The sequence below is a fragment of the Balaenoptera acutorostrata genome, chromosome 14 (genome assembly GCF_949987535.1).
Source record: "Balaenoptera acutorostrata chromosome 14, mBalAcu1.1, whole genome shotgun sequence".
NCBI lineage: Eukaryota > Metazoa > Chordata > Mammalia > Artiodactyla > Balaenopteridae > Balaenoptera > Balaenoptera acutorostrata.
Window position 1 is genome coordinate 85,313,518 of NC_080077.1, and position 20,682 is coordinate 85,334,199.

The window sequence follows — 20,682 nt, forward strand, 5'->3', positions numbered from 1 at the left end:
GATGGAACAAGTGACTCCTGTCAACTTTGCATTACGGCCTTCCGGCTAGAGGAGGCCACGCCTGCACGTGCGGAGTCCGGCGCGTGCTCAGCTCACATCCACAGACTGTGGGCTGAGTAGACAGGTTCGACGTACACGTCTAAAGCTTCTTTCTGAATGTTTCGTGGTGAAATAGGAGACCGCAACAAGGACGATGGGCTGTTTATAGGGCGAGGATAGGTTAACAGGATGCCCATTCCACAGGTAAGTCAGGACTGCCCGTCTTCAAGCACTATGGCTGTGGCTCTGCCCCTAATCAGTTTCTGCCCTTGGACAGGTCACACAGCTACTTTAAACCTAAATTTACTATCAAACAGGACCCGATTTTCTCTTCCACGTCCCTTGCAGCCCTGACTTACTATGATCCACGAATGATCTAAAACTAATAAGTAACAGACACACAAGTAGACCTGACACACACAAAAGACTTGCTGGTCATAACGGCTTAGTGAAGAAAACATGGGGCAGGGGTAGGCCACACGAATCTAGCTGGTCCCATCTGGGAGTTTCGAGTCATCATCCAATGGCAGAGGACCAGAACACGTTGCAGAAGTAAATGCTGTCCGTCTAGCCGTAAGTATCCCAGAAAAGAAAGTCTAGTGATAGCTGCTGTGCCCGGGTGCTCCTGGTCTGGCTGTGTGTAGATTACAATTGGCCTCATGTTCTTTGCTCACCTCCCCTTGAGAGGTACAGTCTAACTCCCTACCCTTTGAATCAAGGCTGACCACAGGGGCTTGCTTTGGAAAACAGACTGTGGAGGATTTTCCAGAATATCTGGAATTTGCAAGGTAAAGCTATAAGGAATCTTGCCTCTTCTCCTGAGGTCTCGGGAACCTACTATTGTGCAGCCCTGAGCTGCCATATAAGAAGTTCCACTCCCCGGAGACTGAGGGAAAGGCCGCTGTGTCTGTCTTTTGGTCGCCAGTCCCAGCGAGGTCCTGCCTTCCAGCATCCCCTGCTGCATCCTGCTGGGTTTTATTGGATACTCCAGACCAGCCCATCTGCCCGCTAATACCTCTCAGTGACCTCCACTGTTGCCATACGGAACAAAGGAGCCACCCAGCAGAGCCCTGCTCAAATTCCTGACCCTCAAAATAGAGAAAACAATAAAATGGCTACTGTTTTAAGTCACTAAATTTTGCAGTAGTTACACAAACGATGGCACAATGAAAAATGTCTGTGAAAGCCTATGTGTATTTGTACATATAACTGCTGCAATTGAATCTTTACCTTTTCCACCACCTTTTGGCAAATGTATCAGTTTTTATAGGGCAATAGATTTTGTGCCAAGTTGTGCAATATATTTTCTAAAGAATATAATTTTACATGAAGTATTACCAAAAACCTTAAGTAGTGATCTTTAAAAGTAAGTTTGGAGCAATAATGGATCACATTGTGTCCAATCTATGTTAAGAAAGTTAATTCTGGAGGTCTCTCCTCTCCAGGTTCTGTATAGGAGTTACCCTACCGGAAAACCTAAATTTCTTCATTATCCCTACCTTTGAGAGTATTTAACATTCCCGCATTGACACTAAAGAAGTATGTCTTTGCTTCATATAAAAAATCCAACACTTAGGGCCATGCACATATTAATTTATCAATACATATTAACTCTAATCATTATTCACCAGTATATCTTCAAAGAATATTGAACTCAGCAATTAAATAGATATACATGGAACGAGGAGAAACTACTACCATAATGGCCTATTACAAAGTATAACTTCTGACTCCTTGTACCCAGAATCTACCCTAAGCTCTCCAGATACTATAGCCATGCTCCAGTGTAACTGTTTCAACCTTGTCATGGTTTCAACCATGTCCTTGAATGGAGAGGGCATTGTCAGTTGGACCTGGTCCTTCAGGAACTAAACTTTTTTGTCTAGAATCCAAGATACATGTGACATAAATTTTTTTATAGTGAATTGTGTTTTAGGGACTTTAAGAAAGAAGGTTTATTGTTATAGAATTTCCTTTGAGAGCCTTTCATATAAAAGGAAACGGTAGATCAAAGGCGATTTTTTTTTTTAATTTTATAGCTACTTTATTTATTTATTTTTATTTATTTTTGGCTGTGTTGGGTCTTCGGTTCATGCGAGGGCTTTCTCTAGTTACGGCAAGTGGGGGCCACTCTTCATCGCGGTGCAGGGACCGCTCTTCATCGCAGTGCGCGGGCCTTTCACTTTCGCGGCCCCTCCCGTTGCGGGGCACAGGCTCCAGACGCGCAGGCTCAGTAGTTGTGGCTCACGGGCCCAGCTGCTCCGTGGCATGTGGGATCTTCCCAGACCAGGGCTCGAACCCGTGTCCCCTGCATTAGCAGGCAGATTCTCAACCACTGCGCCACCAGGGAAGCCCCCAAAGGCGATTTTTATCCAACCTCAGGAGTTAACTTCTCAGTAGCTCCCGGGAATTTTAGACCCATGGAGGAAAAAAAAAAATATGTTCTAAAAAAAAAAATCACCCTCTTTTATCAAAAGCAGTTCTATTTCCATTACTTCCGAGGGGACACTTTTTGTTTTATCGTTTTGTATTAAGAGGAAAAGTGTAGGGAGTAGATAAATGACATCCTCAACAGAAGTGGGGAGTCAGAGCTGCCCTGGCGGTGTCCATCACGTGTCCTCTGCAGCCCTTTCCAGGCCACTGGAGTATTTGGCTAAAACCCCAAGTATGAACGTACCGTATTCAAGGAAACTAAGAAGCAAATGATTCTAAGATGCATCTTATTCCAGAGATATTTAAATGTGAAAAACTGTACGTTCTACAATTCATGCAGTATGGCGGTTTGCTACAAGAGAGGTTTAACATTTTTAAAGGACTCATTTATTTCTAAGAAATAGTTTACAATTCGGAGGCCAACTCTAGATTCATATACAATACAGAGTATTTTCACAGCTTAAAGCCCTTTTTCCCAATCGCACGAAAATTATTAACAAAGCAAAGGTAAAATGTTCATAGAATTTATGAGTGTTGAATTAGTGGATAATGAGATATCAGTGGAGGTAAGCTGAAATTAATGTGATAAGAATTTGGTAATAAATCATCATTTGCATAACTAAACAAATAAATTCAGCCTGTAGACTAAAAATAGAGCCATGTTTAAATTTAAAAAGTAATAACATTTGTTCAGTAACAATGTTTGGAGTCCTTAGTTGAACAATTCAGCAGCATTTAGAACCATATTTTGGGTTTTGATTTAAGATGCTGTGCTGAAAATAGAAACTGAAAAGATCTTTTCTAGCCACACTTTAATTAAGCAAAACATTCAAAATTTTTAAAGAAAATTAGTATAAAAGCTATTAAATATAGGAATTTTGACGTCAATCAAAAACGGAAAAGAAATGTTGCCTATCACCTCCAAAGTTATTACTTATTTTCCATGAATAAAAATAGATATGTATCCCCACGTTCCCTTTTTCTAATTATTACCATTAAGTATTTGTTATTATTTTATATAATTCTTGTTTGTGGCCCTTTAAACTTATCTGATCACTTAAAAGCATTACAGTAACTGAATAAGAAGTGGATATGTAAACACATTTTGGACTTTTCCCCAGCTCAGAAGGGTGCTTGTTATTAAATCTATAGCCAAGAAATATGTGATTCTTGTACATTCCTCCGGTCTTTCTCAGAGTTTCTGCACTTCTCATTTACAGTTACTCTTAACCTTGTGAAAAGACTCCCCGAGGCATGTTGTAGGAATGGATCTCTTCCAGGCTTCTCAGAGCACAGGTGCCCCTATGAGGACACGTCAGAACCAGCAGACGTGCTGTCACTGAGCCCAGGGACATGCCAGAGAGGATGCAGAGAGACCCAAAGGGAAGCATTCGGAGCTCTAGCCCAGGACTTGATGGCGGCTCAATATAGCAGAGGAAACGAGTCTTGCTTCTGCCCAAAGACAAGTATAGTCTGGCTAAGGCTTAACCAACCCCGGACTCTGGTCTGGCCTTCCATGAGATGGCTGTGCCGTTTGGGAGGTTAAAGCGTCATTTCTCATAGACTGTCAGCAACTCCACTGGGAGAGAACTTGGGCCTGGGTGTTGGTGGCAAGGCACACGCCATCCAGATGGCCCTCTTCACAGAGAGGCACTGTCCTATTCGGCAACCACTGTTTCTTCCAGGCTTCAGAGCTCACAACCACCTTTAGATGAATGCCAAGGGACAGCTTCGTCTCAGTCTGAAACTTTGTTTTCTGATGGCTAATCATCTATTCTACCCAGTTTCCGAGATAGCGCTAATGATCCTCATTTCTTGATATTCGTGCCCTTGCAGAGTCCCTTCCCACACTGGATGAGGACTGGCCCTGTGTGGGCAATAAAATATGGCGGACGGGATAGCGTGTGACTCCTGAGGCTAGGTCACAAGAGGCATTGGGGCTTCCACCTTGATCTGGATCGCTTGCTCTGGGGGAAGCCAGCCGCCATGTCCTAAGGACGCTCAAGCAGCCCTATGGAGAGGCCCACAAGGAGAGGAACAGAGACCCAGCCAAGAGGCAGCACAGACATGTCGCCATATGAGTGAGCCACTTGGACGTGGTTCGTCCAGCCCAGCCATGCCTTCAGATTCCTGCAGCTCCAGCTGACCGCTGACAATGACCACTTTAAAGCTGCAGCCAGATGTCAGCTGAGGCTTCCCTCCAACAATGAGAATTATCCAGCCTAGCTCTTCCTGAATTTTTGGCAAAACAGAAACCGTGAGAAAAAATAAGTGATTATTGTTTTAAGTCACTACATCTTGGGGTGATTTATTACAAATCCCTGGAGTAACTGGAGCACCATCACCGAGTCAGCACCAGTCCCCAGCTTCATTTATGCCACAAACTTTTACTGAGCATCTACTATATGCCAGGCCCTGGGCTAGGCTGGGATACACTGGATGCTCTCAATCCCTTGGGAACACAGATGAGTAAATACAAATGGCCACAGAAGATCTTATAACAAAATCCTAAGAGAGTCCAAAAAAGGGGTGATGATTTTCTTTCCTTTGTCAATAAGAACTATTCATTCTTTCAGTAAAATGTATTGCATGCATTCTGGGAACCAGTCACTGTGATCTGTGATAGACACTGGTGAAAACGCTCACTCCTACTCGCAAGGCCAACATCACAGGCTGAGGAGATAACATAGGGGAGGAAAGTGAAGACGGGGTAGCTGAATTTGGCACACTGTGACCTTAGTGAGAGCAGTTTCTGTAGAATGGTGAAAAGAGATAATAAATTAGAATAGAAAGAGGAAGCTGAGGCTACTGGGGTAGAATGTTTTCTTCAAAAATGTTAGTGGCTGAGGAAGACAGTAAGGTCAAGAGCTTGGTTCTCCTTCCCGCCTGTACCCCGGGTTCTGCCAGCTTTACTGGTTTCACCCCATGCTGGTCACTGCCTCTTCCTCATGGTCAGCAGACTGAGATCATCGGAAAGGCTGGCTAGCTTTTACTCTGAGAACTTCCTGGGTGGCACAGGCAAAGTCTGCAGGGCTGAGAGGCCATCCCAGCCACACAGGCCCAGGATCTCTAACTTGTCAGCAACACCCAGTTGACCTAAGGACTGAGACAGTGGACCATGACATCAGGGCAGGGGACACTAGGTACTGGGGTCAAAGCCCACCGCTTCCTCTCGTATGTGATGGGGACAGAGCCGGGCACCCTCTAATCCCGGCACTGTTCTTTTAGCCCCCTGTGCCTCTTAGACACTGGTTCTATCTGAAGATCCATCAGGGATCAAACGATCCAGGTGGATTATTCAGGGAGGATATTCCAAGTCTCTGAGAACCCATCCAACATGGGCTCTGGCCAGGCTGAACGCCCGCAGGAGGGCTGGAGGGTCCGCCAGCTGCTGGCTTGTGGGAGCTCCAGGGCGGCTGGGAGAGGGCCCTGGGTAGGGCCGGGGGTGGATCGAGACTACATAACAACTGCGGGACGGTTTCAATTTCCAGTTACGGTCAGGCTGACTGTCAATCTCCCTCGATTACGTGAACACCTTGGTGGGGGACAGGCTCCCTCAGAAGTCCTTCTCTTTACGGTAATCGCTCATTTCAACCCAAGTCCATTTAATGCTGAGTCAGAATTTTGTTCTCAGAGGAAAACTCTATTTCTAAGTTCTTGAAGACACTCCACTGTTGCCCCAGGTATTATTTCTAAACAAAGGCAGCAAATTGCAATGGGGTTGATATTTTTCTTCCTCAGAGCTCTCTATAGTAGGTGATACATGATAGGCATTTTTAAATGCTCTCTAACAAATTATTAGATTAATGAACAAACAAGCCTAACCCAGTAGCAGTGTGTTCCTTTAAACTGATATCTATGACTTTCATCAGAATCTGTTAACGAACAGAGGATTAACAGAAAGTTAACTCACCTAGCTCCTTATCATTGGGAGCTCTTAACAGTGCACGGATTTCAACTACAACACATTCACTCACTGATTGTAATGACATGATATCTCTAGCTGTCTTTGCCATTACGAAAACACAGAAAGGGGTGATTTTTTTGTTTTGAGTTTCAAAAGTGTAACAAAAATTAAATGAGACAAACATTTAATTGTGTCTGTGCTATAGGTTCAATCATTCAGAAATCCTTGGGGGGATCACCGACAGAGCCCAGTCTGATCCCAAGTACATGAACCACAACTGCCAAATATAAAAAAAAAAGATGCATTTTTTAACTTCAAAATAATTATTAAGTCATCTTGTCATTTTTCCTCCCAAAGTAATGGCATGACTCACTGGTTACGACCAGCTCTTCTATTCATGTAACGCTGCATGTAGCAATCCATTTAAGTGGAAACTTTCCCCTCTAATTTCTTCTTTTATATTTTGTAAAATAGAAGGAACAAAAAAACTCAGAGTCTAATAGATTTCTGGGCTTGCACTTGGGAGTCGTGGGAATCTATATGGAATAAATCCCAAGAGGGCATTTTCAAGGTTCTACCTTAATAAGTAAAATGCCATTCCTAGGAATTTATAGTAGAAACCAATCAGCTGCACTGTCTTTAATCCCTGATGTGAAGGGAGTTTCTCAAGGAATATTAATTGATGGTGACTGAGAATATTACGTGAAATGTTTTAAGGTGAGGAGAAGCAAACCCGGGTAAATTCAATAGAGGAAATTGATCGAGAAGCATTAATTCCACTTCAGAAGAATATAAATACTCTTAACAGTTGTACAGTTTGGTGACAAATCCAGAGGTGAAGACTGAGGGGGAAAATAGAATTTTGCAATCTCCCTCCAGCCAAGACCTAAGGGACCTTGCTATAATTCCTCCTGTTCTTCTTCCAGCACTGTCAACCTCTCCCTCTTTACTGGCTTACACACACGCCCACACACACACATGCACACACGCACACTCACACACATGCACACACACACAGATCTTCCCCAGCTTAAAAAACAGTAAATTGACCAGATACTGCTATAGCTACTATCCTAGTTTTTACCTTCCACTCATTACCAAACCTCTCCACAAATGACAAATGATCTACGTGCTTCCACATCCTCATGGTTCACTCCCTCCAAAACTGTATTCCATTCCCCACCACTCCACTGAAACTGGAAGAAGTTACTGCATAAGCTTCGTAATTTCTGTGATGTGTCACTCTGCTTGCTGTATTTACCTCTTGGGTGACCTGCTCCATCTTTAACCATGTTCAGGATCCCACCCTGTTCTGGCTCTCCTTATACCACCTCCCAATCTTTCCTTAGTTCTCATTTCCTTGGATACCAACTTATTTCTCTCTGTACTGACTCCTTTGAAAAAGTCATCAGTTGTGACAATATCAACTCTCAAAATCTAACCTCTCTGCTGATGGGCACCATTCTATACCTTCAGTCTCATCCTCTCGTGGGGGTTCTATTGTTGGCCCCAAAGTCTGGAAATAAATCTTGTTACTTAATTTTTTCACAGGTTGAACTCTCTTGATCACTTCTTGAGTAAGTTAAAGGTTTGTTAGTGAAAACCAAGGGCACAAATCTTCCAGGGAAATATATGACATGTATACGTGCATTGATGGAAATGCTGCATTTTGTGCTACATTCACTGCCATTTTGCATTGAACATGCACTGCTCAGGAGAAGCAATATGATGAATACATCATTGAATGCTACTGTATATATTGCAATACCCTAAATGATTTATTATGCATATTTGCTTATGTTTCTAGACCTTATGGCCATCCTATACTGTACCTTTGAACAATTACGATATAATTCCTATAGGTTACTTCCCACCATCTCAAAGTCTCAATGACATTTATTTGAAGAACAAGCATTGGGTAGCAGGTGCTGGACCAGGGGCTGGGACACAAAGATGAATGACCCATAAGCCCTGTTCAAGATACCGTAATCCAAACTCATGACCTTTCTCTTCTGAAACCAGAGGCTTTCCTAACTTCTCTGCCATTCTCTTAATCACCCAAGTTGAGGTCTTCCCTGGTGGTCCCGTGGTACAGAATCTGCCTTCCAATGCAAGGGATGCGGGTTCGATCCCTGGTCAAGGAAGTAAGATCTCACATGCCGTGGGGCAACAAAGCCCACATGCCACAACTACTGAGCTCGAGTGCCTCAATGAGAGAGCCGGCATGCAGCAAACTACAGAGTCCACGCGCCCTGGAGCCTGCACGCCACAACTAGAGAGAGAAAAGCCCACACGTCACAACTAGAGAGAAGCCCGCGCGCTACAACAAAGAGCCCGTGCGCTGCAACTAAGACCCGACACAGCCAAATAAGTAAATAAATAAATATTTTTTTAAAAATCACCCAAGTTAAAAATCTTGGCATTATACTTGATTAGTTCTTCCTCTTTATTTCTCATACTGGTAAATCTTCAATATTGGGTTCATTTCTTCTTTTTCTTTATAGTGGTTGTCCTAACTGTTCCTTTATGTTTCCATGGCCCATTGTCACAACGCTAGTTTAAGCTCCTGACACTGCAAACCTGGATTACTTTGATAGTCTCCCAATTGGTCTTTGTGGTTCTACCCTCTCCCCTTCTTCTAACCCATGGAGTATATCATTGCCAGAATTGTCATCCATAAGAGTCCATTTAAAGATCCTCATTCCTTGCTCATCTGGATGGGTGCTTGCCTTTGCTGATCTGTCTTTATCTCCCATTCAAACTGATGATTGCTTACTCTTGGCCCATTTGTCTTCTCATGGGCACCTTGGCTTAGGCAAAGAATTTTTAGGTGTGAAACCAAAAGCAAAATTCATAAAACTTTTAAAGAGTCATAAATTGTTTTTGATCAAACTTTAAAACTTGGCTCTGCAAATGATACTGCTAAGAGAATGAAAAGACAAGCTATAGATTGGGAAAAAATATTAGCCAGTCATATATCCAGAAAAAAAAAGGATTTGTGTCCAGAATATACATTAAAAAAAACACCTCAAAATTCAACAATAAGGAAACAAACACAATTTTTTAAATGGGTAAAATACTTGAATAGGCACTGTACCGGAGAAAATATACAGATGCCCAAGAGGCATATAAGCACATGAAAAGATGCTCCATATCGTTAGCCGTTTATGGAACTGCAAGAATGGCTAAAACAAACAAACGAAAAAACACTGACAATACCAAGTGCTGATGAGGATGCAGAGCAGCTGGAACGCTCACGTATTGCTAGGAGGAATCCAAAATGATACAGATGCTCTGGAACAGGTTGGCAGTTTCTTATAAAGTTAAAAATACACATACCGGGCTTCCCTGGTGGCGCAGTGGTTAAGAATCCGCCTGCCAGTGCAGAGTACACATGGTCCGGGAATATCCCACATGCCACGGGGCAACTAAGCCCATGGGCCACAACTACTGAACCCCGTGTATCTACAGCCCGTGCTCCGCAACAAGAGAAGCCACTGCTATGAAAAGCCCATGCACCGCAACGAAGAGTAGCCCCCGCTCGCCGCAGCTAGAGAAAGCCCGCACACAGCAGCAAAGACCCAACGCAGCCAAAAAAACCATGAAACTAATCCTAATGAATGTGTTTAGTAAAAACTATTCTTATAGCAGTTAAAAATCTTATAGTCCTCTCTTAAAGGATAGTTTCTTTGTAAATATATTTAGTGCCTTTTATATTGAGATAAGGAATGCAAATGTTCAATAAACACTTTGAGTGACTACAAAAATACAGCAAATATATTTGTAATATTTATTTGCAAAATGCAAGATACTTATGAGGTTTTTTTGATACTTATGAGTTTAAAATGATAATTATGAGACAGAAACAACGTGCATAGTACTAGGTAATAAAAATAATTATGATAGTGGTTATAATAGCTATGAATTAAAAGATCAATTGTAGGCATAATGACCATGATATTAGTTAATTTAAAATTTTATTTTAAATGTTCAGTGAGGATACAGACTGTAAAGAAAACCTGTACATGTTTGAGAATGTGCCACTGTGGAGAAATGCCAGGTGATACAGATAGCAGAAAAATCTCTATGAATTTGCTTATACAGGTCTTCCCAACACAGAGGCTTGCACAGAGTTGAAAATCACAGAAGATCACCCTTGATTCCCAAAAAGAAGATATCAAGTTTTTCATAAAAACTCAATATACACTTTATATCTCTAATATGCCTTACTCTCTGTAAGACACTCAATATGTATTTATTGAATACATTTGAATTAATCTACTGCAGCAAATATAAAGCTAAGTAAACAATACAGATTGAATTTGTGAGAAAAAAAAATGAAGCCCTGATGTGCAGGGAGATAGGACATCACCATGGTGACTGCATTCTAGATGCCAAGAAACCTTCCACAGTCTTCCTGGTCTGCACGTAAAAGAGACATGGATATGACTCTTCTTCAGGACAGTCCAGGGAAACTACAACCAAACCTGCCTGCTCTGAACTGGACATGTGACTGATGGAGGCCAATTACAAGTCTGCTCGCCAATGTACAGCAGCGGTGAGCTGGGTTTGTAGACTCTGCGTGTGCATGCAGTGTGCATGCAGCTGAAGTTTCTTGTTAGTACAACTGTTACAAGTCAAAGATTTGGCTCAGGGATGTAGAGAACTTAAAAGAATGTCACTTCTTCATGGTTCATGACAAATAACTGTCAAAACGGCCGCAAGTCCATCATTTTTCTTGAACTCATCAGAGAGCTGAGGTTGCAGGACACCCAACCAGCCCCAAATCTAGGGAGAGACAGGCTTCTGCAGGGAGGGGCGAGCCATGGCCACCTGCTTCCCCAGGGCAGACACAACAGACCCTCAGCCAGACTAGTTAACAAACAGGCAGAGGCTGAACATGGGGTGGTGAGAGACGTGGAGCCCCCGAAAACTGGAGGTGGACGGCGTGCACCTTTGCTCTCCACGTGTGCTCTTCTCCACGAACCCCACCCAGAGGGGACTGAGAATGTGTCCCTGGCTGCCAGGAGAGCAGCTTCTCCTGGAGGGGTCAGACCGCCCCACCCGGACACTGCTTCCTCATCTCACCTGTGCAACAAAAGCCTTAAGGTCTGAGAGGCAGGGAACAAACGCTGTCACCCTTAGGACATGGGTGGAAACCTGGTGCAGCTGAGAAAGGGAACAGAAAATAATCCTTGCACCCCTAGTTTCAGTTCGCTTTGGACAGACAGGGGACTTTCAGCACTGAAACTGGGGAAGTCCCTGCAAACTGGGAGAAGGCGGTTACGCTAAGCCCGGCGAGGCTCTAGAATCCCTCTTGGGTGAAGGACCTCAGTGTGACTGAGGGCAGGACAGGAGCACAGCGAAGGCCACAGCCCCAGACACGGTGTCTGCCTGACACGGAGGCTTCACAACACCCTTCCCACCCTCTCCCACCCCCAGGCTCACAGCCCGAGTGACAGGTGGTGGGGATGCTGCTGGAACAGGGCCTGCAGCTGCAGACAGACCCTCCCAGAGGTGCAGTGCAAAGGGGGAGACTACAGCAGAGGGCGGAGCAGACATGGAGAAGAAGTAGCAGCGAACTCGCCCCCAGCTGAAACACAAGGAGTCGCTGAAGGGATCTGATGCGTGCGGCGCACCAAAGAGGAAAGCTCAGACTCCTCCAATCCCAACTCGAATTCACACACTGAAATTCTAGTTGAAGGACAGGTGTGTGCATTCCGAGGCATAAAAACGATTTTTCTCACCTCTAGTGTCCTCAACACGGTGTCTGGCTTTCAACAAAAAATTATGAGGCATGCAAAAAGGTGAGAAAACACGACACACTGTCAAAACATAAGGCAATCAACAGAACCAGATTCAGATATGCAGAAAGGTGAGAACTACCTGACAGGGGATTTAAAATAACTGAGTAACGTGATACAGCTCTAGTGGAAGAGGAGGACAGTATGCAAGACCAGAGGGGTAATTTCAGCAGAGAGATGAGAATTATAAGAAAGAATCAATGCAACTGAAATGCACAACGAAACCACAGTAACAGAGGAAAAGAATGCCTTCAATGGGCTCATCAGCAAACTTAATAGAAAACCAGTGAACTTGATGAGTGGTTAGTAGAAATTACCTAAACTGAAACACAAAGAGGGAAATACATGTTGAATCTCCTAGGTATTTACCCAGGAGAGTTGGAAACTTGTGTCCACACCAACACCTCTCCTATCTGTATTCATAATCACCCCAAATAATTTCCAGCCCGTGAACAGAAGAACAAGGCGTGGTACACCCACGTTCCGGAAACCTGTTCAGCAATTAAAAGGACTGAACTATTCACATTGGCAACAACACCAATGACTCTCACATATATGTGCCAGGTGAAAGTAACCAGACCCCAAAGGCCATACAGTATATGACTAATTAAGTAACTGGAAATAGCCCAAATAGAGAAAGAAAATAGAAGCATGGCTGCCAGGGACTGGAGTGGTTGTCTGCAAATAGGTAGCCCGAGGGGACTTTGCGGAAGAGAATTACGCTGTCTCACGGCTGCGGTGGTGGGTACATGGATCGAAGCATTTGCCAAAACCCAGAGAGTTCTACACCACCACAAGTGAATTTTACTCTAAACCAAAAGAGACCAGGGTGTGGGAGGGCACCCCCAAATGGAATAGAAACTCTAACAACTGCTGCTCACCTAACCTGTGAATATGTCACACCACCACCTAACACAGGCGGCGAAGGAAGGACCCGACCCAATAACTTTGGAAAGCAGTATTTTGATTGATGCTATGAAGGCTAAAGACAAAAAGTGTTGTACAGATTTGCCATACTCTAGTTAGTAAATGTGCTCCTCACAGAGATAGGAGTTAGCAATTCTGCACATACTTGTGTGAGCTAGAGTGAACAAAAAAGTAAATATACTGTAAACCCTGAGAGCCAGGTTTCCGAATGTCAGAGAAAGAATAGACCCGGTCGTATTGGTATTGGATTGAAATTGGATTGGAAAGGTAGAAAGATAGATAGATAGATAGATAGATAGATAGACAGACAGATAGATAGATAGACTGATATATTATATACAAGCCAATAAAGATATAAACATAAATGTGTTTATTTACACATGCATAAATGTGTATCTTCATTATAAGTGTGCATGTGGGGTTAATATTATACATATTATGTATATACACACGTATATATGTACATACATATTATCTATTTTTTGTTGATTCAAATTCATGAGTCTCTTTAACGCCAGCTCAGTGCCACCTCCTCCATGAAGCTTCTCAGTTATAACTTTGTAGATTCCATGTCACTTTATAGCTCTTATAGCACTGATCAGATATGCCTTGTACTTTTGTTCATATCTTACACGTCCTTCCAGAGAGCAAACTCTGGAAGGTCTTGCTGGACTTTTATCTTTTATGCCACCCATGATCTCTTAAATGATACAGGTCCTCAGAAAATTTCCTGAATGGAATTCAACGCAGAGATGTCTATAAGCCAATCTGAATGTCTAGGAATCAACGTGCCCTTGGGGTAATAGCTCTCTTTAAGCTAGACTGCCCAGGGCCTTAGAAAGTCCAAAGATATTCTCTAGGCTTCAGTCCTGGGCCCTCAACTCTTCCCATTCTCTTCAATGCCATCTGGTGCCAACGGCCGTGGAATGAAAAGGCAATCCTGATGACCCTGAATGTACACATGCAGCCTTAACTTCTCCCCATCCTCCTGTGCCCCCTCCCCATCCCTCGCTCCTCACCCACCTCCACTGCACCAGGAGGGCCTTGCCAGCTCTCTTCCAGTTCTCCCCAGTGACCCCCTCTTGTCCACCACTGCCAGAGTCTTTCCCTAAAACTTCTTAAGGCTTTGGGGCTGATCATCCTGTTTTACACTCTTTATTTCATTTCAACTCATTCTGCATGAAGCAGTTACAAGGATTATTTAAAATCTAAATCGTATCATGCATCGGTTGAAAATTCTTCAGTAGCTTCCCATCGTGCTTAGAACAAAATCCAGTCACTTTATTTACTTATTTGCTTATTTATTTATTTTTTGTCCGCAAGTTTCTGCACACAACTACATGCCCAGTCCTGAGCTTCTTGTCGGTTCTCAAACTCAGCTGCCTCTTCCCTTCTTTAGGGCTTCTGCATCCTCAGTACTTCTGCTAGAGCACAGCTTCTTAAATTGTCTGCAGTGAAAGATCAGATCTCTTCCCCCCCTCAATCTATCACGGAATTATACTTTGTAAAATATGGTAAAAATCAAATACCAGAAAAAAATTTTAAAGACATGTTTTATTTTTAGGTTGAACAGACATCAAGGTAGTCTATCAAATTACTATAAACGTTTTCAAATGGTTATTCTCAATTTCTGTACAGATCTCATTAGGGTTCAAGAACAGTTTGCCGACGTGGGCTACTGAGTCACTCTGTGTATGACTGGTCCCATCTGCTCTTTAAGGTCATGGCTTAAATGTCACTTCCTCCAAGAATCTGCCCTGACCATGCTGTCTAACTAGGTCCACCTCCCTCTATAACATTTTCTATCACTGCATCCTATTTATTTCATTCATAACACTTATCTAAATTACACACACACACACACATACACACACACATTTCTCTGCTTACTTTGTCCCCTGCCTCTTCCTCGTAAACTCCATATGGCAGGGACTGTGGCCATTCTTTTTTCACTAATGCATACCAATTGCAAAGTCAAAAATGTCAAATTCTATTGGAGACTAATGAATTTCTCAGAGACTTTACTGTGCTAATATGAACTGTGCAATTGCAAGACAGGGTTATAAAGTACAGAGTTTCCCAAACTCATCTGACCAATAGACCCTTTCTTAAGATGTATTCTGTAGAGTACATTGTACAAAACAATGACCTAAAGAAACACCCAGAAATGTTGTATATGATGACACTACTTTCACCAGGTTATAAAGTTTAAGGTGCACTGATATTTAAACTTAATCTGCCATCATTATTTCATGGGTGGAGAAAGTACAGAATTGCAATCATGCCACAGACTTGGAGGGATAGGGGTGTGTGACCCTCATTTGCCCATTTTGCTCTCAGCATCCCTTCTACCTTTTCGTATTCTGGGGCTGAAACACTTACAATTAAATTTCCCTGACTTCTCAGCCAGATGACTTCTCTGGATGGGCTCTTCCAAAAAGAAGGGCTAGAAGGAGACTGGGAAAGCTGAAGGAAAAGGAAACTTCTTTTAATTCTGTTTCTGACAGCAGTGAGTGGCCTCGGGCTTCCCTTGCCTTGTGGACGATGGCTGGGGGCTGCAGCTCCGGCACCGTCCACAGGTCTAACAGCACAAATCAGCCGGCCAGCTGTGCCCTCCTCAGCCTTCCGCAGTCGCAGCAGCTGCGGCAGCAGCGACAACGGGTTTTGCAGTGGTGTGGCTTCTGGCCTTCAGCGGTGTCCGCTGCGAGCATCCTGCCGGGTCTGGCAGCACTGCCCCCTCCCTTGTGTCCCCCTAGCCAGGGCCGGGAGTGACTTGTGTCGCCACTGACGCTTCATTAGCCTGCCTTTGGCCTCTGTTCCATCAGACCTTCCAACACTGTTGACACCGATACCCTGTGTGAAATCCCCTCCATTTGAAACACCTAGAGTGAGCTGTAACACTGATTGATACGGGGTCAGAATGGGAAAAGGTGATTCTATCTTCCAAACTGTTGGGAAGCAAATATCTTGAATAATATCCCCCAAGCTTAGAAAGAACTTTAAGTCTGAAAATGAAGCAGGCAACCCCATAAAGTGCAATTATGAAGTTTATCATGGAGAACTACATAGGGGCAGGATCGGGCGGACGATGACCCAGAGGCATTTGCAGCTGCAGTCCCTGCACCTCCAAAAAGGGGTACAGGGGGACTTAAAGGGACCAAAGGTAAATCAGAATCTGTCTACTATGGAGAAGTTGCCGTGTCTGCACCAACGGGAAGAGGGGCTTTTCCTCTTCCTGGGGGTTCTCATGATTATTAACCATCTGAGTCAGCAAAAGCCACTCTTCCAGTTTTCATATCAGATGAGGGCAGAGGAAAAGGTTGATGGGGAACTCATCTGGCCTTGGTTCATCCCTTGTGAGTTAGGCTAAAGCTCAGTCATGCAGAGGGGGCACGGGTGTGACTGGAGGCTAAGATGGAGCTGACAAAATGCAGTCAGTGTGGCTCAGCCACACACAAACAGATGGCATGAGGGTAGAGGAGTGTCACCTGTTCTGCCTGATGTCAGTATGAGTCAGGAAGTAAACATTATGAGAAACTTCCAGAGCAAAACTGAACAATGAATCATGGGAACAAAACCGTAAGTGGAAAAAGGAGCCCAGGATTCTAATCCCCATCAATCACGGAGTGACTTTTGCAGTCACTTCACCATTCTCCCTGCTTGTTCCAACACCAAGGGGTGCACAGAGGCCCATAGCCACCCGCCCACCATCTCTGTCAAGCCCCCCAGAGCCACCCCAGATAAGCGATCTAAGTAAATGCCACGTGTTCACCCTGCCAATGCAGCTTCAGGACAGGGCTCCTAGTTCCCAACTCTCTCTCCAACTGGACTATCGCCCAAAAGCGCAAGTAGAAAAGCTGGAGTTGCCTCTACTCAACATCTATTAAGTCCTTCTTTTGTGAAGCACTGGGCAGGGATACAACAAGCTCACTTAATGATATGTGGGAGACAACGATGTGTACAAACAACAGGGAAGCTCTGAGTGAAACAAGACCTATCACTATCACAGAGGGAAGAATAAAGGCAACAAGGACTGGCAAGAGGGAGCAATGAATTCTGTGGGGATCCTTCCAGAGGCTTCACAGACAATTCATTGCATGCAGTGAAGCACAGGTTTCACGGGCCAGAAGGGAGGAGGGGGAGTCCGACTGAGTGGGACCACCAGAGGCCAGACCCACAGTACTATCCTTTATGGCACTAGGAAGCTACGTGAGGCTTTTAAACTAAAAAGGAAAAGAAAAAAAAAAAAAAGACACTAAAAAGGGATGTGAAAGTTTTAAAACTTGAAATATATAAATATAGGAATAATGTTACTTAAAGAAGAAAACACTGAGCATTTAATGCTATTCTTATGCATCTGCTACACTTAAGAGTATATGTATGGTATCCCACCAGTAGGATACCCGAGACATAATCAGCAAAAGGACTGTCCCATGACAATGACACAACCAGGTCAACTGAAATATTGTTGGAAAGAAATCATTATGCTGAAAGACTAAAAATGCAGTTGCAAGAATTTAATGTCTCTTTGAACAATCTAGAGTGAAAACAATATTTTTTAAGCTTCCAGATGTTACTGATTTCGAAGGACACTGAGAAATGATAATAGTTTATGGATATAAAGAAGCTGGAAATGTGATTCAGTATTGCATAATAAGAAGTAAATTACAGAAATATATTCTGAACTGATTGAATTCCTGCATGTTCCAAGATCAGGTAAGAAACGGTAATGGCACAGAGACTTAGAATGCCATTACATGGGAAATTAGTTATGAGCTTTCAAAGGGAAATGGTAGAAACACTGATAAAGTCAGCACTCTTCTGAGCTATATATAAATGAGGATGTAAATGAGGAACTCTAATCTAGGTGAGGAAATTCTAAACCCTCTCAAACAACCTTAGGATAAACTGCGCCCAAAATAACTCATTTACCTTTGATTAGCACTTTATCAAAAAGATGGAGACAAGCTGAATGGGGAACTAAGAAAAGCAGCTTAGTATTGAGGAAACTGATTTATGAAAAATATTATAGAAACAAAATATGTGCAACTTTGCAAAGAGATGACTAAGGAATTATGACAGTCTATAAATATTTGAAAAGTATAAGCATCCAGTAGGGGAGGGATTATTTAGCATGTTATAAAGAGCTATAATTATGGTTTATGGAATGAAATTAGACAACCAAGATTTAAAGCATTTGAAGCCAGTTTCCTTGGGATACTGGAGAAGTGTATTTGAAAAGGTAAATAGTGTGGCCTTTTGGGACATCTGAATGCTTTTGTCTGCTTTGGTTGTTTGTTTTTCTTAAAATATAATCAATGTCATTTAGAGAGATAGGCATAAATCTCTTCATAAGTATATTTCATTATTTTATTTATTTTCACACTCCCTTATTCTAAAAGAAGATCAGGTGGCTCACTCAATTGTTTGGCAATAGAATACAGAAGACATAAACAGAATCCATTAACTTCTTCCCCAATCAAATGTTAATCCTTTCCACTAGACCTACTTACTAGCAATGAACAATACTCACTAACTGGAATTTTGCCTAAACATTACTAAGGGATTGTAAAATCACTGATCTAGACTAATTGGAGTTATGTACCTAACTGAGGTAAAGACAAATGCCGGCTGCTTTACGTTGAAAAGAATGAAGACTTGATTCGCGCTTGACACTGATTACCGCCTCTTTCTTGAATTGTTCCCATCCCTGTGAAAGACCTGAATACGCAGCCACAAGGACTTTGCAGTGTCAGGTTCCATATCTTACCCTGGACGTCCTGCGGTCTCCTCCCACTCAACAGGCTCCAGATCAAATTCATTTGACAAACAAAATTAAGTGTGCTGCTCACTTTGTGTGTGCTGGCCCTGTGGTACCCAGCGAGAGATAAAACCATGACCGTGAAAGAATCCCTAGGGGAGGAGCCCTGGATCTTATTCCCCCCATCATGAGCCATTTCCCAATTTTAACCTACATCATTCTGTTATAAACACTATCTAAGGCTGGGTTCCCAAAAAGTACATGATTTGCTGAGACCGTGGTTCATGATTTATTGAGATAGCATCTTTGGATAAAAGGAGTAAGCGAGATACGGCGGATGAAGGAGCTATGCGATAAGGCTGTGGTACCAGGTGGAGCCCAGCTGCGGCCTGATCTATAGGGAGCTCTGGAGCATTCATTGTACCAGTGAGTTGATCCCACCCTGAGGCCACAAGGACTGAGTTTTGGATGTGCACGTCAGTTATCACTGACAATGGGCTGCTGTCTCCCCGAGAGCACAGCATGCCCCTTCTCAACATTTATGCTCCCTTTCTTTTAGCAGATGGCAATCTTCTGGAGAAGAAGGCAACTGCGAGTAGTTATAGCCAGCTCTCAGAGCAACTGGGCACGGATGTATTGATATTATCTGATGTAGGGGACCTGACTGGCCACCAGCCATACCCGCTATAAACATCACCACTGCCCAGCCACTTAGGGTCACAACTCCTATTCCTATCAAGCCATACTGGAGTAGTCACTGAATCTTGAAAAGTCTTCCTGTGCACTTTGTTTCCTGTGTTCTTCCCTTCTTGTTTTTTCCCAGCCACCACTCAAAGCCATCCGAGTTCTTATGGACTCACACTTAAGCTTCAATCACATTTTCCCAGTAGTCTCTAGATTTGCAGAGGCAAAAAGTTATCATTGGTGGGCAGAGTCATGAGGTGGGGATGAAGTGTCCTGGAAAGCACAAGCTCTCATGAAATCACAGCCATCAGTCAGCTCCAGCTGTGGGAAACTGCACCCAGCACTGCAGATCTTCTGATATTTTAAGTCAGAAACCCAAAATTTTCGTGAAGTCTTCTAAATTTCCTATGGGGTAAGTGATCTCAAGTTGTTTTGTTTTTACATTGTATGTGAGGTTAAAAAAAGAAAAAACGTATCTGCAGGTCAAATGGACCCACCATAGCCATTTTGCAAATTCTGGCCAAAAGCCCAGGAGAAGAGATGACATTTAAATTGACAACTATAGTTCAAAGTGAAGGGAGATAAACATTTCAAAGGAGACCCAGGTAAAGTACTGTAGAGGTTCAGGAGAAAGGAACCAGACCCTGAGCCTTCCTGAATAAGGATCTTGTCTTTATTAGGGTTTCCATCTCCGGTTTCCAGCACAGTGCATGGAAAAAATCCTAAACAAATGTTGAGATGAATAAATGAACGAAGGAGCACACAAGGGAACGTATATCTCTGTATGTCCTTGAGAGGGAAAGGAGCGATGCTACAGTCCACGACCAAGCGGCCATCCCAGCACCCGCCAAGCACCATGCTGACACTGTCACACAGTCCTCTGGCAGTTCTGTCATCCGGGGTCACTTAGAAGCCCCCCAAACTCTCCTCCTCCTCTCAGCCTCACTTCTAGTACAGAAAGCATGGGTCAGTGCAGTGCTGCTGGATGCTGCTCCGAGCCTGCCAGCAACAGCAGCAAACAAAGAAGACGCTGGAATTCGTCTCCAATCGCAGACTTGGGTCAGGTCCATTTGTGGCGCACGGCAGCGGCACCCACCACTGCTCACCTCCGTCTCCACAGAAGTGCC